The sequence below is a fragment of the Protomyctophum parallelum genome, assembly GCF_964188405.1.
Source record: "Protomyctophum parallelum genome assembly, chromosome: 1".
Lineage (NCBI taxonomy): Eukaryota > Metazoa > Chordata > Actinopteri > Myctophiformes > Myctophidae > Protomyctophum > Protomyctophum parallelum.
In genome coordinates this window covers 99,269,386-99,295,423 of record NC_139697.1, presented here as the reverse complement: position 1 = coordinate 99,295,423, position 26,038 = coordinate 99,269,386, and positions in this window count along the sequence as shown.

The window sequence follows — 26,038 nt, the reverse complement described above, 5'->3', positions numbered from 1 at the left end:
AAAATGATGAAAAACGAGGTTAATTTTTTTTCAAAATTTAAAAAAACGATGGGCTATAACCCATGTTTTTTTTAATTTAGATTTTTTTTCAAATCCTCAAAAATGATGAAAAACGGCGTGCTATAGTATGCCGTACGGTAGGGGCTATAGCCCATGTTAAAAAATGATGAAAAACGAGGTTAATTTTTTTTTTTTTAATTTCAAAAAACGATGGGCTATAACCCATGTTTTTTGAAATTTTGAAATGTTTTCAAATCCTCAAAAATGATGAAAAACGGCGTGCTATAGTATGCCGTACGGTAGGGGCTATAGCCCATGTTAAAAAATTATGAAAAACAAGGTTAAAAAAAAAATCTAAATTTCAAAAAACGATGGGCTATAACCCATGTTTTTTGAAATTTAGATTTTTTTTCAAATCCTCAAAAATGATGAAAAACGGCGTGCTATAGTATGCCGTACGGTAGGGGCTATAGCCCATGTTAAAAAATGATGAAAAACGAGGTTAATTTTTTTTTTCAAAATTTCAAAAAACGATGGGCTATAACCCATGTTTTTGAAATTTTGAATTTTTTTCAAATCCTCAAAAATGATGAAAAACGGCGTGCTATAGTATGCCGTACGGTAGGGGCTATAGCCCATGTTCAAAAATGATGAAAAACGAGGTTAATTTTTTTTTTCAAAAATTCAAAAAACGATGGGCTATAACCCATGTTTTTTTAAATTTTGAATTTTTTTCAAATCCTCAAAAATGATGAAAAACGGCGTGCTATAGTATGCCGTACGGTAGGGGCTATAGCCCATGTTCAAAAATTATGAAAAACGAGGTTAATTTTTTTTTCAAAATTTCATAAAACGATGGGCTATAACCCATGTTTTTTGAAATGTTGAATTTTTTTCAAATCCTCAAAAATTATGAAAAACGGCGTGCTATAGTATGCCGTACGGTAGGGGCTATAGCCCATGTTCAAAAATGATGAAAAACGAGGTTAAATCTTTTTTTTCAAAATTTCAAAAAACGATGGGCTATAACCCATGTTTTTTTTAATTTTGAATTTTTTTCAAATCCTCAAAAATGATGAAAAACTGCGTGCTATAGTATGCCGTACGGTAGGGGCTATAGCCCATGTTCAAAAATGATGAAAAACGAGGTTAAAAAAAATTCAAATTCTCTAAAAACGATTGGCTATAACCCATGTTTTTTGAAATTTTGAATTTTTTTCAAATCCTCAAAAATGATGAAAAACGGCGTGCTATAGTATGCCGTACGGTAGGGGCTATAGCCCATGTTCAAAGATGATGAAAAACGAGGTTAAAGAAATTTCAAAATTTCAAAAAACGATGGGCTATAACCCATGGTTTTTGAAATTTAGAAATTTTTTCAAATCCTCAAAAATGATGAAAAACGGCGTGCTATAGTATGCCTTACAGTAGGGGCTATAGCCCATGTTCAAAAATGATGAAAAACGAGGTAATTTTTTTTTTTCAAAATTTCAAAAAACGATGGGCTATAACCCATGTTTTTTGAAATTTTTAAATTCTTTCAAATCCTCAAAAATGATGAAAAACGGCGTGCTATAGTATGCCGTACGGTAGGGGATATAGCCCATGTTCAAAAATGATGAAAAACGAGGTTAATTTTTTTTTTCAAAATTTCAAAAAACGATGGGCTATAACCCATGTTTTTTGAAATTTAGAATTTTTTTCAAATCCTCAAAAATGATGAAAAACGGCGTGCTATAGTATGCCGTACGGTAGGGGCTATAGCCCATGTTCAAAAATGATGAAAAACGAGGTTAATTTTTTTTTTTTTAATTTCAAAAAACGATGGGCTATAACCCATGTTTTTTGAAATTTTGATTTTTTTTCAAATCCTCAAAAATGATGAAAAACGGCGTGCTATAGTATGCCGTACGGTAGGGGCTATAGCCCATGTTCAAAAATTATGAAAAACGAGGTTAAAAAAAAAATCAAAATTTCAAAAAACGATGGGCTATAACCCATGTTTTTTGAAAATTTGAATTTTTTTCAAATCCTCAAAAATGATGAAAAACTGCGTGCTATAGTATGCCGTACGGTAGGGGCTATAGCCCATGTTCAAAAATGATGAAAAACTAGGTTAATCTTTTTTTTCAAATTTAAAAAAAACGATGGGCTATAACCCATGTTTTTTCAAATTTTGATTTTTTTTCAAATCCTCAAAAATGATGAAAAACGGCGTGCTATAGTATGCCTTACAGTAGGGGCTATAGCCCATGTTCAAAAATGATGAAAAACGAGGTAAATTTTTTTTTCCAAAATTTCAAAAAACGATGGGCTATAACCCATGTTTTTTGAAATTTTTAAATTCTTTCAAATCCTCAAAAATGATGAAAAACGGCGTGCTATAGTATGCCGTACGGTAGGGGATATAGCCCATGTTCAAAAATGATGAAAAACGAGGTTAATTTTTTTTTTCAAAATTTCAAAAAACGATGGGATATAACCTATGTTTTTTGAAATTTTGATTTTTTTTCGAATCCTCAAAAATGATGAAAAACGGCGTGCTATAGTATGCCGTACGGTAGGGGCTATAGCCCATGTTCAAAAATGATGAAAAACGAGGTTAATTTCTTTTTTTCAAATTTTCAAAAAACGATGGGCTATAACCCATGTTTTTTGAAATTTTGAATTTTTTTCAAATCCTCAAAAATGATGAAAAACTGCGTGCTATGGTATGCCGTACGGTAGGGGCTATAGCCCATGTTCAAAAATGATGAAAAACGAGGTTAAAGATTTTTTCAAAATTTCAAAAAACGATGGGCTATAACCCATGTTTTTGAAATTTTGAATTTTTTTCAAATCCTCAAAAATGATGAAAAACGGCGTGCTATAGTATGCCGTACGGTAGGGGCTATAGCCCATGTTCACAAATGATGAAAAACGAGGTTAATTTTTTTTTTCAAAATTTCAAAAAACGATGGGCTATAACCCATGTTTTTTTTGTTTTTTTTAATTTTTTTCAAATCCTCAAAAATGATGAAAAACGGCGTGCTATAGTATGCCGTACGGTAGGGGCTATAGCCCATGTTCAAAAATGATGAAAAACGAGGTAATTTTTTTTTTCAAATTTTCAAAAAACGATGGGCTATAACCCATGTTTTTTGAAATTTTGAATTTTTTTCAAATCCTCAAAAATGATGAAAAACGGCGTGCTATAGTATGCCGTACGGTAGGGGCTATAGCCCATGTTCAAAGATGATGAAAAACGAGGTTAAAGAAATTTCAAAATTTCAAAAAACGATGGGCTATAACCCATGTTTTTTGAAATTGTGAATTTTTTTCAAATCCTCAAAAATGATGAAAAACTGCGTGCTATAGTATGCCGTACGGTAGGGGCTATAGCCCATGTTCAAAAATGATGAAAAACGAGGTTAATTTTTTTTCAAAATTTAAAAAAACGATGGGCTATAACCCATGTTTTTTTTAATTTAGATTTTTTTTCAAATCCTCAGAAATGATGAAAAACGGCGTGCTATAGTATGCCATACGGTAGGGGCTATAGCCCATGTTCAAAAATGATGAAAAACGAGATTACATTTTTTTTTCAAAATTTCTAAAAACGATGGGCTATAACCCATGGTTTTTGAAATGTTGAAGTTTTTTCAAATCCTCAAAAATGATGAAAAACGGCGTGCTATAGTATGCCGTACGGTAGGGGCTATAGCCCATGTTAAAAAATGATGAAAAACGAGGTTAATTTTTTTTTTTTTAATTTCAAAAAACGATGGGCTATAACCCATGTTTTTTGAAATTTTGAAATGTTTTCAAATCCTCAAAAATGATGAAAAACGGCGTGCTATAGTATGCCGTACGGTATGGGCTATAGCCCATGTTCAAAAATGATGAAAAACAAGGTTAAAAAAAAAATCTAAATTTCAAAAAACGATGGGCTATAACCCATGTTTTTTGAAATTTAGATTTTTTTTCAAATCCTCAAAAATGATGAAAAACGGCGTGCTATAGTATGCCGTACGGTAGGGGCTATAGCCCATGTTAAAAAATGATGAAAAACGAGGTTAATTTTTTTTTTCAAAATTTCAAAAAACGATGGGCTATAACCCATGTTTTTGAAATTTTGAATTTTTTTCAAATCCTCAAAAATGATGAAAAACGGCGTGCTATAGTATGCCGTACGGTAGGGGCTATAGCCCATGTTCAAAAATGATGAAAAACGAGGTTAATTTTTTTTTTCAAAAATTCAAAAAACGATGGGCTATAACCCATGTTTTTTGAAATTTTGAATTTTTTTCAAATCCTCAAAAATGATGAAAAACGGCGTGCTATAGTATGCCGTACGGTAGGGGCTATAGCCCATGTTAAAAAATTATGAAAAACAAGGTTAATTTTTTTTTCAAAATTTCATAAAACGATGGGCTATAACCCATGTTTTTTGAAATGTTGAATTTTTTTCAAATCCTCAAAAATTATGAAAAACGGCGTGCTATAGTATGCCGTACGGTAGGGGCTATAGCCCATGTTCAAAAATGATGAAAAACAAGGTTAAATCTTTTTTTTCAAAATTTCAAAAAACGATGGGCTATAACCCATGTTTTTTTAATTTTGAATTTTTTTCAAATCCTCAAAAATGATGAAAAACTGCGTGCTATAGTATGCCGTACGGTAGGGGCTATAGCCCATGTTCAAAAATGATGAAAAACGAGGTTAAAAAAAATTCAAATTTTCTAAAAACGATTGGCTATAACCCATGTTTTTTGAAATTTTGAATTTTTTTCAAATCCTCAAAAATGATGAAAAACGGCGTGCTATAGTATGCCGTACGGTAGGGGCTATAGCCCATGTTCAAAGATGATGAAAAACGAGGTTAAAGAAATTTCAAAATTTCAAAAAACGATGGGCTATAACCCATGGTTTTTGAAAATTTGAAATTTTTTCAAATCCTCAAAAATGATGAAAAACGGCATGCTATAGTATGCCTTACAGTAGGGGCTATAGCCCATGTTCAAAAATGATGAAAAACGAGGTAAATTGTTTTTTTCAAAATTTCAAAAAACGATGGGCTATAACCCATGTTTTTTGAAATTTTTAAATTCTTTCAAATCCTCAGAAATGATGAAAAACGGCGTGCTATAGTATGCCATACGGTAGGGGCTATAGCCCATGTTCAAAAATGATGAAAAACGAGATTACATTTTTTTTTCAAAATTTCTAAAAACGATGGGCTATAACCCATGGTTTTTGAAATGTTGAAGTTTTTTCAAATCCTCAAAAATGATGAAAAACGGCGTGCTATAGTATGCCGTACGGTAGGGGCTATAGCCCATGTTAAAAAATGATGAAAAACGAGGTTAATTTTTTTTTTTTTAATTTCAAAAAACGATGGGCTATAACCCATGTTTTTTGAAATTTTGAAATGTTTTCAAATCCTCAAAAATGATGAAAAACGGCGTGCTATAGTATGCCGTACGGTATGGGCTATAGCCCATGTTCAAAAATGATGAAAAACAAGGTTAAAAAAAAAATCTAAATTTCAAAAAACGATGGGCTATAACCCATGTTTTTTGAAATTTAGATTTTTTTTCAAATCCTCAAAAATGATGAAAAACGGCGTGCTATAGTATGCCGTACGGTAGGGGCTATAGCCCATGTTAAAAAATGATGAAAAACGAGGTTAATTTTTTTTTTCAAAATTTCAAAAAACGATGGGCTATAACCCATGTTTTTGAAATTTTGAATTTTTTTCAAATCCTCAAAAATGATGAAAAACGGCGTGCTATAGTATGCCGTACGGTAGGGGCTATAGCCCATGTTCAAAAATGATGAAAAACGAGGTTAATTCTTTTTTTCAAAAATTCAAAAAACGATGGGCTATAACCCATGTTTTTTGAAATTTTGAATTTTTTTCAAATCCTCAAAAATGATGAAAAACGGCGTGCTATAGTATGCCGTACGGTAGGGGCTATAGCCCATGTTCAAAAATTATGAAAAACAAGGTTAATTTTTTTTTCAAATTTTCATAAAACGATGGGCTATAACCCATGTTTTTTGAAATGTTGAATTTTTTTCAAATCCTCAAAAATTATGAAAAACGGCGTGCTATAGTATGCCGTACGGTAGGGGCTATAGCCCATGTTCAAAAATGATGAAAAACAAGGTTAAATCTTTTTTTTCAAAATTTCAAAAAACGATGGGCTATAACCCATGTTTTTTTAATTTTGAATTTTTTTCAAATCCTCAAAAATGATGAAAAACTGCGTGCTATAGTATGCCGTACGGTAGGGGCTATAGCCCATGTTCAAAAATGATGAAAAACGAGGTTAAAAAAAATTCAAATTTTCTAAAAACGATTGGCTATAACCCATGTTTTTTGAAATTTTGAATTTTTTTCAAATCCTCAAAAATGATGAAAAACGGCGTGCTATAGTATGCCGTACGGTAGGGGCTATAGCCCATGTTCAAAGATGATGAAAAACGAGGTTAAAGAAATTTCAAAATTTCAAAAAACGATGGGCTATAACCCATGGTTTTTGAAAATTTGAAATTTTTTCAAATCCTCAAAAATGATGAAAAACGGCATGCTATAGTATGCCTTACAGTAGGGGCTATAGCCCATGTTCAAAAATGATGAAAAACGAGGTAAATTGTTTTTTTCAAAATTTCAAAAAACGATGGGCTATAACCCATGTTTTTTGAAATTTTTAAATTCTTTCAAATCCTCAAAAATGATGAAAAACGGCGTGCTATAGTATGCCGTACGGTAGGGGATATAGCCCATGTTCAAAAATGATGAAAAACGAGGTTAATTTTTTTTTTCAAAATTTAAAAAAACGATGGGCTATAACCCATGTTTTTTGAAATTTTGATTTTTTTTCAAATCCTCAAAAATGATGAAAAACGGCGTGCTATAGTATGCCGTACGGTAGGGGCTATAGCCCATGTTCAAAAATGATGAAAAACAAGGTTAAAAAAAAATCAAAATTTCAAAAAACGATGGGCTATAACCCATGTTTTTTGAAAATTTGAATTTTTTTCAAATCCTCAAAAATGATGAAAAACTGCGTGCTATAGTATGCCGTACGGTAGGGGCTATAGCCCATGTTCAAAAATGATGAAAAACTAGGTTAATCTTTTTTTTCAAATTTAAAAAAAACGATGGGCTATAACCCATGTTTTTTGAAATTTTTAAATTCTTTCAAATCCTCAAAAATGATGAAAAACGGCGTGCTATAGTATGCCGTACGGTAGGGGATATAGCCCATGTTCAAAATGATGAAAAACGAGGTTAATTTTTTTTTTCAAAATTTCAAAAAACGATGGGCTATAACCCATGTTTTTTGAAATTTAGAATCTTTTTCAAATCCTCAAAAATGATGAAAAACGGCGTGCTATAGTATGCCGTACGGTAGGGGCTATAGCCCATGTTCAAAAATGATGAAAAACGAGGTTAATTTTTTTTTTTCAAAATTTCAAAAAACGATGGGCTATAACCCATGTTTTTTGAAATGTTGCATTTTTTTCAAATCCTCAAAAATGATGAAAAACGGCGTGCTATAGTATGCCATACGGTAGGGGCTATAGCCCATGTTCAAAAATGATGAAAAACGAGGTTAAAACAAAATTTCAAAATTTCAAAAAACGATGGGCTATAACCCATGTTTTTAGAAATTTTGATTTTTTTTCAAATCGTCAAAAATGATGAAAAACGGCGTGCTATAGTATGCCGTACGGTAGGGGCTATAGCCCATGTTCAAAAATGATTAAAAACGAGGTTATTTTTTTTGTTCAAAATTTCAAAAAACGATGGGCTATAACCCATGTTTTTTGAAATTTTGATTTTTTTTCAAATCCTCAAAAATGATGAAAAACTGCGTGCTATAGTATGCCGTACGGTAGGGGCTATAGCCCATGTTCAAAAATGGTGAAAAACGAGGTAATTTTTTTTTTCAAAATTTCAAAAAACGATGGGCTATAACCCATGTTTTTTTAAATTTTTAATTTTTTTCAAATCCTCAAAAATGATGAAAAACGGCGTGCTATGGTATGCCGTACGGTAGGGGCTATAGCCCATGTTCAAAAATGATGAAAAACGAGGTTATAGATTTATTTCAAAATTTCAAAAAACGATGGGCTATAACCCATGTTTTTGAAATTTTGAATTTTTTTCAAATCCTCAAAAATGATGAAAAACGGCGTGCTATAGTATGCCTTACAGTAGGGGCTATAGCCCATGTTCAAAAATGATGAAAAACGAGGTAAATTGTTTTTTTCAAAATTTCAAAAAACGATGGGCTATAACCCATGTTTTTTGAAATTTTTAAATTCTTTCAAATCCTCAAAAATGATGAAAAACGGCGTGCTATAGTATGCCGTACGGTAGGGGATATAGCCCATGTTCAAAAATGATGAAAAACGAGGTAAATTTTTTTTTCAAAATTTCAAAAAACGATGGGCTATAACCCATGTTTTTTGAAATTTTGATTTTTTTTCAAATCCTCAAAAATGATGAAAAACGGCGTGCTATAGTATGCCGTACGGTAGGGGCTATAGCCCATGTTCAAAAATGATGAAAAACAAGGTTAAAAAAAAATCAAAATTTCAAAAAACGATGGGCTATAACCCATGTTTTTTGAAAATTTGAATTTTTTTCAAATCCTCAAAAATGATGAAAAACTGCGTGCTATAGTATGCCGTACGGTAGGGGCTATAGCCCATGTTCAAAAATGATGAAAAACTAGGTTAATCTTTTTTTTCAAATTAAAAAAAAACGATGGGCTATAACCCATGTTTTTTGAAATTTTTAAATTCTTTCAAATCCTCAAAAATGATGAAAAACGGCGTGCTATAGTATGCCGTACGGTAGGGGATATAGCCCATGTTCAAAATGATGAAAAACGAGGTTAATTTTTTTTTTCAAAATTTCAAAAAACGATGGGCTATAACCCATGTTTTTTGAAATTTAGAATTTTTTTCAAATCCTCAAAAATGATGAAAAACGGCGTGCTATAGTATGCCGTACGGTAGGGGCTATAGCCCATGTTCAAAAATGATGAAAAACGAGGTTAATTTTTTTTTTTCAAAATTTCAAAAAACGATGGGCTATAACCCATGTTTTTTGAAATGTTGAATTTTTTTCAAATCCTCAAAAATGATGAAAAACGGCGTGCTATAGTATGCCATACGGTAGGGGCTATAGCCCATGTTCAAAAATGATGAAAAACGAGGTTAAAACAAAATTTCAAAATTTCAAAAAACGATGGGCTATAACCCATGTTTTTAGAAATTTTGATTTTTTTTCAAATCGTCAAAAATGATGAAAAACGGCGTGCTATAGTATGCCGTACGGTAGGGGCTATAGCCCATGTTCAAAAATGATTAAAAACGAGGTTATTTTTTTTGTTCAAAATTTCAAAAAACGATGGGCTATAACCCATGTTTTTTGAAATTTTGATTTTTTTTCAAATCCTCAAAAATGATGAAAAACTGCGTGCTATAGTATGCCGTACGGTAGGGGCTATAGCCCATGTTCAAAAATGATGAAAAACGAGGTAATTTTTTTTTTCAAAATTTAAAAAAACGATGGGCTATAACCCATGTTTTTTTAAATTTTTAATTTTTTTCAAATCCTCAAAAATGATGAAAAACGGCGTGCTATGGTATGCCGTACGGTAGGGGCTATAGCCCATGTTCAAAAATGATGAAAAACGAGGTTATAGATTTTTTTCAAAATTTCAAAAAACGATGGGCTATAACCCATGTTTTTGAAATTTTGAATTTTTTTCAAAACCTCAAAAATGATGAAAAACGGCGTGCTATAGTATGCCGTACGGTAGGGGCTATAGCCCATGTTCAAAAATTATGAAAAACGAGGTTATTTTTTTTTTCAAAATTTCATAAAACGATGGGCTATAACCCATGTTTTTTGAAATGTTGAATTTTTTTCAAATCCTCAAAAATTATGAAAAACGGCGTGCTATAGTATGCCGTACGGTAGGGGCTATAGCCCATGTTCAAAAATGATGAAAAACGAGGTTAAATCTTTTTTTTCAAAATTTCAAAAAACGATGGGCTATAACCCATGTTTTTTTAATTTTGAATTTTTTTCAAATCCTCAAAAATGATGAAAAACTGCGTGCTATAGTATGCCGTACGGTAGGGGCTATAGCCCATGTTCAAAAATGATGAAAAACGAGGTTAAAAAAAATTCAAATTTTCTAAAAACGATTGGCTATAACCCATGTTTTTTGAAATTTTGATTTTTTTTCAAATCCTCAAAAATGATGAAAAACGGCGTGCTATAGTATGCCGTACGGTAGGGGCTATAGCCCATGTTCAAAGATGATGAAAAACGAGGTTAAAGAAATTTCAAAATTTCAAAAAACGATGGGCTATAACCCATGGTTTTTGAAATTTTGAATTTTTTTCAAATCCTCAAAAATGATGAAAAACGGCGTGCTATAGTATGCCTTACAGTAGGGGCTATAGCCCATGTTCAAAAATGATGAAAAACGAGGTAATTTTTTTTTTTCAAAATTTCAAAAAACGATGGGCTATAACCCATGTTTTTTGAAATTTTTAAATTCTTTCAAATCCTCAAAAATGATGAAAAACGGCGTGCTATAGTATGCCGTACGGTAGGGGATATAGCCCATGTTCAAAAATGATGAAAAACGAGGTTAATTTTTTTTTTCAAAATTTCAAAAAACGATGGGCTATAACCCATGTTTTTTGAAATTTAGAATTTTTTTCAAATCCTCAAAAATGATGAAAAACGGCGTGCTATAGTATGCCGTACGGTAGGGGCTATAGCCCATGTTCAAAAATGATGAAAAACGAGGTAATTTTTTTTTTTCAAAATTTCAAAAAACGATGGGCTATAACCCATGTTTTTTGAAATTTTGATTTTTTTTCAAATCCTCAAAAATGATGAAAAACGGCGTGCTATAGTATGCCGTACGGTAGGGGCTATAGCCCATGTTCAAAAATGATGAAAAACGAGGTAAAAAAAAAATCAAAATTTCAAAAAACGATGGGCTATAACCCATGTTTTTTGAAAATTTGAATTTTTTTCAAATCCTCAAAAATGATGAAAAACTGCGTGCTATAGTATGCCGTACGGTAGGGGCTATAGCCCATGTTCAAAAATGATGAAAAACTAGGTTAATCTTTTTTTTCAAATTAAAAAAAAACGATGGGCTATAACCCATGTTTTTTGAAATTTTTAAATTCTTTCAAATCCTCAAAAATGATGAAAAACGGCGTGCTATAGTATGCCGTACGGTAGGGGATATAGCCCATGTTCAAAATGATGAAAAACGAGGTTAATTTTTTTTTTCAAAATTTCAAAAAACGATGGGCTATAACCCATGTTTTTTGAAATTTTGAATTTTTTTCAAATCCTCAAAAATGATGAAAAACTGCGTGCTATAGTATGCCGTACGGTAGGGGCTATAGCCCATGTTCAAAAATGATGAAAAACGAGGTTATAGATTTTTTTCAAAATTTCAAAAAACGATGGGCTATAACCCATGTTTTTGAAATTTTGAATTTTTTTCAAATCCTCAAAAATGATGAAAAACGGCGTGCTATAGTATGCCGTACGGTAGGGGCTATAGCCCATGTTCAAAAATGATGAAAAACGAGGTTATTTTTTTTTTCAAAATTTAAAAAAACGATGGGCTATAACCCATGTTTTTTTAAATTTTGGATTTTTTTTCAAATCCTCAAAAATGATGAAAAACGGCGTGCTATGGTATGCCGTACGGTAGGGGCTATAGCCCATGTTCAAAAATGATGAAAAACGAGGTTAATTTTTTTTTTTCAAAATTTCAAAAAACGATGGGCTATAACCCATGTTTTTTGAAATGTTGAATTTTTTTCAAATCCTCAAAAATGATGAAAAACGGCGTGCTATAGTATGCCATACGGTAGGGGCTATAGCCCATGTTCAAAAATGATGAAAAACGAGGTTAAAACAAAATTTCAAAATTTCAAAAAACGATGGGCTATAACCCATGTTTTTAGAAATTTTGATTTTTTTTCAAATCGTCAAAAATGATGAAAAACGGCGTGCTATAGTATGCCGTACGGTAGGGGCTATAGCCCATGTTCAAAAATGATTAAAAACGAGGTTATTTTTTTTGTTCAAAATTTCAAAAAACGATGGGCTATAACCCATGTTTTTTTTATTTTTTTATTTTTTTCAAATCCTCAAAAATGATGAAAAACGGCGTGCTATGGTATGCCGTACGGTAGGGGCTATAGCCCATGTTCAAAAATGATGAAAAACGAGGTTATAGATTTTTTTCAAAATTTCAAAAAACGATGGGCTATAACCCATGTTTTTGAAATTTTGAATTTTTTTCAAATCCTCAAAAATGATGAAAAACGGCGTGCTATAGTATGCCGTACGGTAGGGGCTATAGCCCATGTTCAAAAATGATGAAAAACGAGGTTATTTTTTTTTTCATAATTTCAAAAAACGATGGGCTATAACCCATGTTTTTTTAAATTTTGGATTTTTTTTCAAATCCTCAAAAATGATGAAAAACGGCGTGCTATGGTATGCCGTACGGTAGGGGCTATAGCCCATGTTCAAAAATGATGAAAAACGAGGTTAAAGATTTTTTCAAAATTTCAAAAAACGATGGGCTATAACGCATGTTTTTTGAAATTTTAATTTTTTTTCAAATCCTCAAAAATGATGAAAAACGGCGTGCTATGGTATGCCGTACGGTAGGGGCTATAGCCCATGTTCAAAAATGATGAAAAACGAGGTTAAAGATTTTTTCAAAATTTCAAAAAACGATGGGCTATAACCCATGTTTTTGAAATTTTGAATTTTTTTCAAATCCTCAAAAATGATGAAAAACTGCGTGCTATAGTATGCCGTACGGTAGGGGCTATAGCCCATGTTCAAAAATGATGAAAAACGAGGTTAAATCTTTTTTTTCAAAATTTCAAAAAACGATGGGCTATAACCCATGTTTTTTTAATTTTGAATTTTTTTCAAATCCTCAAAAATGATGAAAAACTGCGTGCTATAGTATGCCGTACGGTAGGGGCTATAGCCCATGTTCAAAAATGATGAAAAACGAGGTTAAAAAAAATTCAAATTTTCTAAAAACGATTGGCTATAACCCATGTTTTTTGAAATTTTGATTTTTTTTCAAATCCTCAAAAATGATGAAAAACGGCGTGCTATAGTATGCCGTACGGTAGGGGCTATAGCCCATGTTCAAAGATGATGAAAAACGAGGTTAAAGAAATTTCAAAATTTCAAAAAACGATGGGCTATAACCCATGGTTTTTGAAATTTTGAAATTTTTTCAAATCCTCAAAAATGATGAAAAACGGCGTGCTATAGTATGCCTTACAGTAGGGGCTATAGCCCATGTTCAAAAATGATGAAAAACGAGGTAATTTTTTTTTTTCAAAATTTCAAAAAACGATGGGCTATAACCCATGTTTTTTGAAATTTTTAAATTCTTTCAAATCCTCAAAAATGATGAAAAACGGCGTGCTATAGTATGCCGTACGGTAGGGGATATAGCCCATGTTCAAAAATGATGAAAAACGAGGTTAATTTTTTTTTTCAAAATTTCAAAAAACGATGGGCTATAACCCATGTTTTTTGAAATTTAGAATTTTTTTCAAATCCTCAAAAATGATGAAAAACGGCGTGCTATAGTATGCCGTACGGTAGGGGCTATAGCCCATGTTCAAAAATGATGAAAAACGAGGTAAATTTTTTTTTTCAAAATTTCAAAAAACGATGGGCTATAACCCATGTTTTTTGAAATTTTGATTTTTTTTCAAATCCTCAAAAATGATGAAAAACGGCGTGCTATAGTATGCCGTACGGTAGGGGCTATAGCCCATGTTCAAAAATGATGAAAAACGAGGTAAAAAAAAAATCAAAATTTCAAAAAACGATGGGCTATAACCCATGTTTTTTGAAAATTTGAATTTTTTTCAAATCCTCAAAAATGATGAAAAACTGCGTGCTATAGTATGCCGTACGGTAGGGGCTATAGCCCATGTTCAAAAATGATGAAAAACTAGGTTAATCTTTTTTTTCAAATTAAAAAAAAACGATGGGCTATAACCCATGTTTTTTGAAATTTTTAAATTCTTTCAAATCCTCAAAAATGATGAAAAACGGCGTGCTATAGTATGCCGTACGGTAGGGGATATAGCCCATGTTCAAAATGATGAAAAACGAGGTTAATTTTTTTTTTCAAAATTTCAAAAAACGATGGGCTATAACCCATGTTTTTTGAAATTTTGATTTTTTTTCAAATCCTCAAAAATGATGAAAAACTGCGTGCTATAGTATGCCGTACGGTAGGGGCTATAGCCCATGTTCAAAAATGATGAAAAACGAGGTTATAGATTTTTTTCAAAATTTCAAAAAACGATGGGCTATAACCCATGTTTTTGAAATTTTGAATTTTTTTCAAATCCTCAAAAATGATGAAAAACGGCGTGCTATAGTATGCCGTACGGTAGGGGCTATAGCCCATGTTCAAAAATGATGAAAAACGAGGTTATTTTTTTTTTCAAAATTTAAAAAAACGATGGGCTATAACCCATGTTTTTTGAAATTTTGATTTTTTTTCAAATCCTCAAAAATGATGAAAAACTGCGTGCTATAGTATGCCGTACGGTAGGGGCTATAGCCCATGTTCAAAAATGATGAAAAACGAGGTAATTTTATTTTTCAAAATTTAAAAAAACGATGGGCTATAACCCATGTTTTTTTAAATTTTTAATTTTTTTCAAATCCTCAAAAATGATGAAAAACGGCGTGCTATGGTATGCCGTACGGTAGGGGCTATAGCCCATGTTCAAAAATGATGAAAAACGAGGTTATAGATTTTTTTCAAAATTTCAAAAAACGATGGGCTATAACCCATGTTTTTGAAATTTTGAATTTTTTTCAAAACCTCAAAAATGATGAAAAACGGCGTGCTATAGTATGCCGTACGGTAGGGGCTATAGCCCATGTTCAAAAATTATGAAAAACGAGGTTAATTTTTTTTTCAAAATTTCATAAAACGATGGGCTATAACCCATGTTTTTTGAAATGTTGAATTTTTTTCAAATCCTCAAAAATTATGAAAAACGGCGTGCTATAGTATGCCGTACGGTAGGGGCTATAGCCCATGTTCAAAAATGATGAAAAACGAGGTTAAATCTTTTTTTTCAAAATTTCAAAAAACGATGGGCTATAACCCATGTTTTTTTAATTTTGAATTTTTTTCAAATCCTCAAAAATGATGAAAAACTGCGTGCTATAGTATGCCGTACGGTAGGGGCTATAGCCCATGTTCAAAAATGATGAAAAACGAGGTTAAAAAAAATTCAAATTTTCTAAAAACGATTGGCTATAACCCATGTTTTTTGAAATTTTGATTTTTTTTCAAATCCTCAAAAATGATGAAAAACGGCGTGCTATAGTATGCCGTACGGTAGGGGCTATAGCCCATGTTCAAAGATGATGAAAAACGAGGTTAAAGAAATTTCAAAATTTCAAAAAACGATGGGCTATAACCCATGGTTTTTGAAATTTTGAAATTTTTTCAAATCCTCAAAAATGATGAAAAACGGCGTGCTATAGTATGCCTTACAGTAGGGGCTATAGCCCATGTTCAAAAATGATGAAAAACGAGGTAATTTTTTTTTTTCAAAATTTCAAAAAACGATGGGCTATAACCCATGTTTTTTGAAATTTTTAAATTCTTTCAAATCCTCAAAAATGATGAAAAACGGCGTGCTATAGTATGCCGTACGGTAGGGGATATAGCCCATGTTCAAAAATGATGAAAAACGAGGTTAATTTTTTTTTTCAAAATTTCAAAAAACGATGGGCTATAACCCATGTTTTTTGAAATTTAGAATTTTTTTCAAATCCTCAAAAATGATGAAAAACGGCGTGCTATAGTATGCCGTACGGTAGGGGCTATAGCCCATGTTCAAAAATGATGAAAAACGAGGTAAATTTTTTTTTTCAAAATTTCAAAAAACGATGGGCTATAACCCATGTTTTTTGAAATTTTGATTTTTTTTCAAATCCTCAAAAATGATGAAAAACGGCGTGCTATAGTATGCCGTACGGTAGGGGCTATAGCCCATGTTCAAAAATGATGAAAAACGAGGTAAAAAAAAAATCAAAATTTCAAAAAACGATGGGCTATAACCCATGTTTTTTGAAAATTTGAATTTTTTTCAAATCCTCAAAAATGATGAAAAACTGCGTGCTATAGTATGCCGTACGGTAGGGGCTATAGCCCATGTTCAAAAATGATGAAAAACTAGGTTAATCTTTTTTTTCAAATTAAAAAAAAACGATGGGCTATAACCCATGTTTTTTGAAATTTTTAAATTCTTTCAAATCCTCAAAAATGATGAAAAACGGCGTGCTATAGTATGCCGTACGGTAGGGGATATAGCCCATGTTCAAAATGATGAAAAACGAGGTTAATTTTTTTTTCAAAATTTCAAAAAACGATGGGCTATAACCCATGTTTTTTGAAATTTTGAATTTTTTTCAAATCCTCAAAAATGATGAAAAACTGCGTGCTATAGTATGCCGTACGGTAGGGGCTATAGCCCATGTTCAAAAATGATGAAAAACGAGGTTATAGATTTTTTTCAAAATTTCAAAAAACGATGGGCTATAACCCATGTTTTTGAAATTTTGAATTTTTTTCAAATCCTCAAAAATGATGAAAAACGGCGTGCTATAGTATGCCGTACGGTAGGGGCTATAGCCCATGTTCAAAAATGATGAAAAACGAGGTTATTTTTTTTTTCAAAATTTAAAAAAACGATGGGCTATAACCCATGTTTTTTTAAATTTTGGATTTTTTTTCAAATCCTCAAAAATGATGAAAAACGGCGTGCTATGGTATGCCGTACGGTAGGGGCTATAGCCCATGTTCAAAAATGATGAAAAACGAGGTTAATTTTTTTTTTTCAAAATTTCAAAAAACGATGGGCTATAACCCATGTTTTTTGAAATGTTGAATTTTTTTCAAATCCTCAAAAATGATGAAAAACGGCGTGCTATAGTATGCCATACGGTAGGGGCTATAGCCCATGTTCAAAAATGATGAAAAACGAGGTTAAAACAAAATTTCAAAATTTCAAAAAACGATGGGCTATAACCCATGTTTTTAGAAATTTTGATTTTTTTTCAAATCGTCAAAAATGATGAAAAACGGCGTGCTATAGTATGCCGTACGGTAGGGGCTATAGCCCATGTTCAAAAATGATTAAAAACGAGGTTATTTTTTTTGTTCAAAATTTCAAAAAACGATGGGCTATAACCCATGTTTTTTTAATTTTTTTATTTTTTTCAAATCCTCAAAAATGATGAAAAACGGCGTGCTATGGTATGCCGTACGGTAGGGGCTATAGCCCATGTTCAAAAATGATGAAAAACGAGGTTATAGATTTTTTTCAAAATTTCAAAAAACGATGGGCTATAACCCATGTTTTTGAAATTTTGAATTTTTTTCAAATCCTCAAAAATGATGAAAAACGGCGTGCTATAGTATGCCGTACGGTAGGGGCTATAGCCCATGTTCAAAAATGATGAAAAACGAGGTTATTTTTTTTTTCATAATTTCAAAAAACGATGGGCTATAACCCATGTTTTTTTAAATTTTGGATTTTTTTTCAAATCCTCAAAAATGATGAAAAACGGCGTGCTATGGTATGCCGTACGGTAGGGGCTATAGCCCATGTTCAAAAATGATGAAAAACGAGGTTAAAGATTTTTTCAAAATTTCAAAAAACGATGGGCTATAACGCATGTTTTTTGAAATTTTAATTTTTTTTCAAATCCTCAAAAATGATGAAAAACGGCGTGCTATGGTATGCCGTACGGTAGGGGCTATAGCCCATGTTCAAAAATGATGAAAAACGAGGTTAAAGATTTTTTGCAAAATTTCAAAAAACGATGGGCTATAACCCATGTTTTTGAAATTTTGAATTTTTTTCAAATCCTCAAAAATGATGAAAAACTGCGTGCTATAGTATGCCGTACGGTAGGGGCTATAGCCCATGTTCAAAAATGATGAAAAACGAGGTTAAATCTTTTTTTTCAAAATTTCAAAAAACGATGGGCTATAACCCATGTTTTTTTAATTTTGAATTTTTTTCAAATCCTCAAAAATGATGAAAAACTGCGTGCTATAGTATGCCGTACGGTAGGGGCTATAGCCCATGTTCAAAAATGATGAAAAACGAGGTTAAAAAAAATTCAAATTTTCTAAAAACGATTGGCTATAACCCATGTTTTTTGAAATTTTGATTTTTTTTCAAATCCTCAAAAATGATGAAAAACGGCGTGCTATAGTATGCCGTACGGTAGGGGCTATAGCCCATGTTCAAAGATGATGAAAAACGAGGTTAAAGAAATTTCAAAATTTCAAAAAACGATGGGCTATAACCCATGGTTTTTGAAATTTTGAAATTTTTTCAAATCCTCAAAAATGATGAAAAACGGCGTGCTATAGTATGCCTTACAGTAGGGGCTATAGCCCATGTTCAAAAATGATGAAAAACGAGGTAATTTTTTTTTTTCAAAATTTCAAAAAACGATGGGCTATAACCCATGTTTTTTGAAATTTTTAAATTCTTTCAAATCCTCAAAAATGATGAAAAACGGCGTGCTATAGTATGCCGTACGGTAGGGGATATAGCCCATGTTCAAAAATGATGAAAAACGAGGTTAATTTTTTTTTTCAAAATTTCAAAAAACGATGGGCTATAACCCATGTTTTTTGAAATTTAGAATTTTTTTCAAATCCTCAAAAATGATGAAAAACGGCGTGCTATAGTATGCCGTACGGTAGGGGCTATAGCCCATGTTCAAAAATGATGAAAAACGAGGTAATTTTTTTTTTTCAAAATTTCAAAAAACGATGGGCTATAACCCATGTTTTTTGAAATTTTGATTTTTTTTTCAAATCCTCAAAAATGATGAAAAACGGCGTGCTATAGTATGCCGTACGGTAGGGGCTATAGCCCATGTTCAAAAATGATGAAAAACGAGGTAAAAAAAAAATCAAAATTTCAAAAAACGATGGGCTATAACCCATGTTTTTTGAAAATTTGAATTTTTTTCAAATCCTCAAAAATGATGAAAAACTGCGTGCTATAGTATGCCGTACGGTAGGGGCTATAGCCCATGTTCAAAAATGATGAAAAACTAGGTTAATCTTTTTTTTCAAATTAAAAAAAAACGATGGGCTATAACCCATGTTTTTTGAAATTTTTAAATTCTTTCAAATCCTCAAAAATGATGAAAAACGGCGTGCTATAGTATGCCGTACGGTAGGGGATATAGCCCATGTTCAAAATGATGAAAAACGAGGTTAATTTTTTTTTTCAAAATTTCAAAAAACGATGGGCTATAACCCATGTTTTTTGAAATTTTGAATTTTTTTCAAATCCTCAAAAATGATGAAAAACTGCGTGCTATAGTATGCCGTACGGTAGGGGCTATAGCCCATGTTCAAAAATGATGAAAAACGAGGTTATAGATTTTTTTCAAAATTTCAAAAAACGATGGGCTATAACCCATGTTTTTGAAATTTTGAATTTTTTTCAAATCCTCAAAAATGATGAAAAACGGCGTGCTATAGTATGCCGTACGGTAGGGGCTATAGCCCATGTTCAAAAATGATGAAAAACGAGGTTATTTTTTTTTTCAAAATTTAAAAAAAACGATGGGCTATAACCCATGTTTTTTTAAATTTTGGATTTTTTTTCAAATCCTCAAAAATGATGAAAAACGGCGTGCTATGGTATGCCGTACGGTAGGGGCTATAGCCCATGTTCAAAAATGATGAAAAACGAGGTTAATTTTTTTTTTTCAAAATTTCAAAAAACGATGGGCTATAACCCATGTTTTTTGAAATGTTGAATTTTTTTCAAATCCTCAAAAATGATGAAAAACGGCGTGCTATAGTATGCCATACGGTAGGGGCTATAGCCCATGTTCAAAAATGATGAAAAACGAGGTTAAAACAAAATTTCAAAATTTCAAAAAACGATGGGCTATAACCCATGTTTTTAGAAATTTTGATTTTTTTTCAAATCGTCAAAAATGATGAAAAACGGCGTGCTATAGTATGCCGTACGGTAGGGGCTATAGCCCATGTTCAAAAATGATTAAAAACGAGGTTATTTTTTTTGTTCAAAATTTCAAAAAACGATGGGCTATAACCCATGTTTTTTTAATTTTTTTATTTTTTTCAAATCCTCAAAAATGATGAAAAACGGCGTGCTATGGTATGCCGTACGGTAGGGGCTATAGCCCATGTTCAAAAATGATGAAAAACGAGGTTATAGATTTTTTTCAAAATTTCAAAAAACGATGGGCTATAACCCATGTTTTTGAAATTTTGAATTTTTTTCAAATCCTCAAAAATGATGAAAAACGGCGTGCTATAGTATGCCGTACGGTAGGGGCTATAGCCCATGTTCAAAAATGATGAAAAACGAGGTTATTTTTTTTTTCATAATTTCAAAAAACGATGGGCTATAACCCATGTTTTTTTAAATTTTGGATTTTTTTTCAAATCCTCAAAAATGATGAAAAACGGCGTGCTATGGTATGCCGTACGGTAGGGGCTATAGCCCATGTTCAAAAATGATGAAAAACGAGGTTAAAGATTTTTTCAAAATTTCAAAAAACGATGGGCTATAACGCATGTTTTTTGAAATTTTAATTTTTTTTCAAATCCTCAAAAATGATGAAAAACGGCGTGCTATGGTATGCCGTACGGTAGGGGCTATAGCCCATGTTCAAAAATGATGAAAAACGAGGTTAAAGATTTTTTCAAAATTTCAAAAAACGATGGGCTATAACCCATGTTTTTGAAATTTTGAATTTTTTTCAAATCCTCAAAAATGATGAAAAACGGCGTGCTATAGTATGCCGTACGGTAGGGGCTATAGCCCATGTTCAAAAATGATTAAAAACGAGGTTATTTTTTTTGTTCAAAATTTCAAAAAACGATGGGCTATAACCCATGTTTTTTGAAATTTTGAATTTTTTTCAAATCCTCAAAAATGATGAAAAACTGCGTGCTATAGTATGCCGTACGGTAGGGGCTATAGCCCATGTTCAAAAATGATGAAAAACGAGGTAATTTTTTTTTTCAAAATTTCAAAAAACGATGGGCTATAACCCATGTTTTTTGAAATTTTTAATTTTTTTCAAATCCTCAAAAATGATGAAAAACGGCGTGCTATGGTATGCCGTACGGTAGGGGCTATAGCCCATGTTCAAAAATGATGAAAAACGAGGTTATAGATTTTTTTCAAAATTTCAAAAAACGATGGGCTATAACCCATGTTTTTGAAATTTTGAATTTTTTTCAAATCCTCAAAAATGATGAAAAACGGCGTGCTATAGTATGCCGTACGGTAGGGGCTATAGCCCATGTTCAAAAATGATGAAAAACGAGGTTATTTTTTTTTTCAAAATTTCAAAAAACGATGGGCTATAACCCATGTTTTTTTAAATTTTGGAATTTTTTTCAAATCCTCAAAAATGATGAAAAACGGCGTGCTATGGTATGCCGTACGGTAGGGGCTATAGCCCATGTTCAAAAATGATGAAAAACGAGGTTAAAGATTTTTTCAAAATTTCAAAAAACGATGGGCTATAACCCATGTTTTTTGAAATTTTTAATTTTTTTCAAATCCTCAAAAATGATGAAAAACGGCGTGCTATGGTATGCCGTACGGTAGGGGCTATAGCCCATGTTCAAAAATGATGAAAAACGAGGTTAAAGATTTTTTCAAAATTTCAAAAAACGATGGGCTATAACCCATGTTTTTGAAATTTTGATTTTTTTTCAAATCCTCAAAAATGATGAAAAACGGCGTGCTATAGTATGCCGTACGGTAGGGGCTATAGCCCATGTTCACAAATGATGAAAAATGAGGTTAATTTTTTTTTTCAAAATTTCAAAAAACGATGGGCTATAACCCATGTTTTTTGAAATTTTGATTTTTTTTCAAATCCTCAAAAATGATGAAAAACTGCGTGCTATAGTATGCCGTACGGTAGGGGCTATAGCCCATGTTCAAAAATGATGAAAAACGAGGTTAATTTTTTTTTCAAATTTTCAAAAAACGATGGGCTATAACCCATGTTTTTTGAAATTTTGAATTTTTTTCAAATCCTCAAAAATTATGAAAAACGGCGTGCTATAGTATGCCGTACGGTAGGGGCTATAGCCCATGTTAAAAAATGATGAAAAACGAGGTTAATTTTTTTTTCAAAATTTCAAAAAACAATGGGCTATAACCCATGTTTTTTTAAATTTTGGAATTTTTTTGAATCCTCAAAAATGATGAAAAACGGCGTGCTATAGTATGCCGTACGGTAGGGGCTATAGCCCATGTTCACAAATGATGAAAAATGAGGTTACATTTTTTTTTCAAAATTTCAAAAAACGATGGGCTATAACCCATGTTTTTTGAAATTTTGATTTTTTTTCAAATCCTCAAAAATGATGAAAAACTGCGTGCTATAGTATGCCGTACGGTAGGGGCTATAGCCCATGTTCAAAAATGATGAAAAACGAGGTTAATCTTTTTTTCAAAATTTCAAAAAACGATGGGCTATAACCCATGTTTTTTGAAAATTAGAATTTTTTTCAAATCGTCAAAAATGATGAAAAACGGCGTGCTATAGTATGCCGTATGGTAGGGGCTATAGCCCATGTTCAAAAATGATTAAAAACGAGGTTATTTTTTTTGTTCAAAATTTCAAAAAACGATGGGCTATAACCCATGTTTTTTTAATTTTTAATTTTTTTCAAATCCTCAAAAATGATGAAAAACGGCGTGCTATGGTATGCCGTACGGTAGGGGCTATAGCCCATGTTCAAAAATGATGAAAAACGAGGTTATAGATTTTTTTCAAAATTTCAAAAAACGATGGGCTATAACCCATGTTTTTGAAATTTTGAATTTTTTTCAAATCCTCAAAAATGATGAAAAACGGCGTGCTATAGTATGCCGTACGGTAGGGGCTATAGCCCATGTTCAAAAATGATGAAAAACGAGGTTATTTTTTTTTTCAAAATTTCAAAAAACGATGGGCTATAACCCATGTTTTTTTAAATTTTGGATTTTTTTTCAAATCCTCAAAAATGATGAAAAACGGCGTGCTATGGTATGCCGTACGGTAGGGGCTATAGCCCATGTTCAAAAATGATGAAAAACGAGGTTAAAGATTTTTTCAAAATTTCAAAAAACGATGGGCTATAACGCATGTTTTTTGAAATTTAATTTTTTTTTCAAATCCTCAAAAATGATGAAAAACGGCGTGCTATGGTATGCCGTACGGTAGGGGCTATAGCCCATGTTCAAAAATGATGAAAAACGAGGTTAAAGATTTTTTCAAAATTTCAAAAAACGATGGGCTATAACCCATGTTTTTGAAATTTTGAATTTTTTTCAAATCCTCAAAAATGATGAAAAACGGCGTGCTATAGTATGCCGTACGGTAGGGGCTATAGCCCATGTTCAAAAATGATTAAAAACGAGGTTATTTTTTTTGTTCAAAATTTCAAAAAACGATGGGCTATAACCCATGTTTTTTGAAATTTTGAATTTTTTTCAAATCCTCAAAAATGATGAAAAACTGCGTGCTATAGTATGCCGTACGGTAGGGGCTATAGCCCATGTTCAAAAATGATGAAAAACGAGGTAATTTTTTTTTCAAAATTTCAAAAAACGATGGGCTATAACCCATGTTTTTTGAAATTTTTAATTTTTTTCAAATCCTCAAAAATGATGGAAAACGGCGTGCTATGGTATGCCGTACGGTAGGGGCTATAGCCCATGTTCAAAAATGATGAAAAACGAGGTTATAGATTTTTTTCAAAATTTCAAAAAACGATGGGCTATAACCCATGTTTTTGAAATTTTGAATTTTTTTCAAATCCTCAAAAATGATGAAAAACGGCGTGCTATAGTATGCCGTACGGTAGGGGCTATAGCCCATGTTCAAAAATGATGAAAAACGAGGTTATTTTTCTTTTCAAAATTTCAAAAAACGATGGGCTATAACCCATGTTTTTTGAAATTTTGAATTTTTTTCAAATCCTCAAAAATGATGAAAAACGGCGTGCTATGGTATGCCGTACGGTAGGGGCTATAGCCCATGTTCAAAAATGATGAAAAACGAGGTTAAAGATTTTTTCAAAATTTCAAAAAACGATGGGCTATAACCCATGTTTTTTGAAATTTTTAATTTTTTTCAAATCCTCAAAAATGATGAAAAACGGCGTGCTATGGTATGCCGTACGGTAGGGGCTATAGCCCATGTTCAAAAATGATGAAAAACGAGGTTAAAGATTTTTTCAAAATTTCAAAAAACGATGGGCTATAACCCATGTTTTTGAAATTTTGATTTTTTTTCAAATCCTCAAAAATGATGAAAAACGGCGTGCTATAGTATGCCGTACGGTAGGGGCTATAGCCCATGTTCACAAATGATGAAAAATGAGGTTAAATTTTTTTTTCAAAATTTCAAAAAACGATGGGCTATAACCCATGTTTTTTGAAATTTTGATTTTTTTTCAAATCCTCAAAAATGATGAAAAACTGCGTGCTATAGTATGCCGTACGGTAGGGGCTATAGCCCATGTTCAAAAATGATGAAAAACGAGGTTAATTTTTTTTTCAAATTTTCAAAAAACGATGGGCTATAACCCATGTTTTTTGAAATTTTGAATTTTTTTCAAATCCTCAAAAATTATGAAAAACGGCGTGCTATAGTATGCCGTACGGTAGGGGCTATAGCCCATGTTAAAAAATGATGAAAAACGAGGTTAATTTTTTTTTCAAAATTTCAAAAAACAATGGGCTATAACCCATGTTTTTTTAAATTTTGGAATTTTTTTGAATCCTCAAAAATGATGAAAAACGGCGTGCTATAGTATGCCGTACGGTAGGGGCTATAGCCCATGTTCACAAATGATGAAAAATGAGGTTACATTTTTTTTTCAAAATTTCAAAAAACGATGGGCTATAACCCATGTTTTTTGAAATTTTGATTTTTTTTCAAATCCTCAAAAATGATGAAAAACTGCGTGCTATAGTATGCCGTACGGTAGGGGCTATAGCCCATGTTCAAAAATGATGAAAAACGAGGTTAATCTTTTTTTCAAAATTTCAAAAAACGATGGGCTATAACCCATGTTTTTTGAAAATTAGAATTTTTTTCAAATCCTCAAAAATGATGAAAAACGGCGTGCTATAGTATGCCGTACGGTAGGGGCTATAGCCCATGTTCAAAAATGATGAAAAACGAGGTTAATTTTTTTTTCAAAATTAAAAAAAACAATGGGCTATAACCCATGTTTTTTTTAATTTTGGAATTTTTTCAAATCCTCAAAAATGATGAAAAACGGCGTGCTATAGTATGCCGTACGGTAGGGGCTATAGCCCATGTTCAAAAATGATGAAAAACGAGGTTAATTGTTTTTTTTTTTTCAAAAAACGATGGGCTATAACCCATGTTTTTTTTATTTTTTATTTTTTTCAAATCCTCAAAAATGATGAAAAACGGCGTGCTATAGTATGCCATACGGTAGGGGCTATAGCCCATGTTCAAAAATGATGAAAAACGAGGTTAAAACAAAATTTCAAAATTTCAAAAAACGATGGGCTATAACCCATGTTTTTTGAAATTTTGATTTTTTTTCAAATCCTCAAAAATGATGAAAAACGGCGTGCTATAGTATGCCGTACGGTAGGGGCTATAGCCCATGTTCAAAAATGATGAAAAACGAGGTTAAAAAAAAAATCAAAATTTCAAAAAACGATGGGCTATAACCCATGTTTTTTGAATTTTTGAAATTTTTTCAAATCCTCAAAAATGATGAAAAACGGCGTGCTATAGTATGCCGTACGGTAGGGGCTATAGCCCATGTTCAAAAATGATGAAAAACGAGGTAAATTGTTTTTTTCAAAATTTCAAAAAACGATGGGCTATAACCCA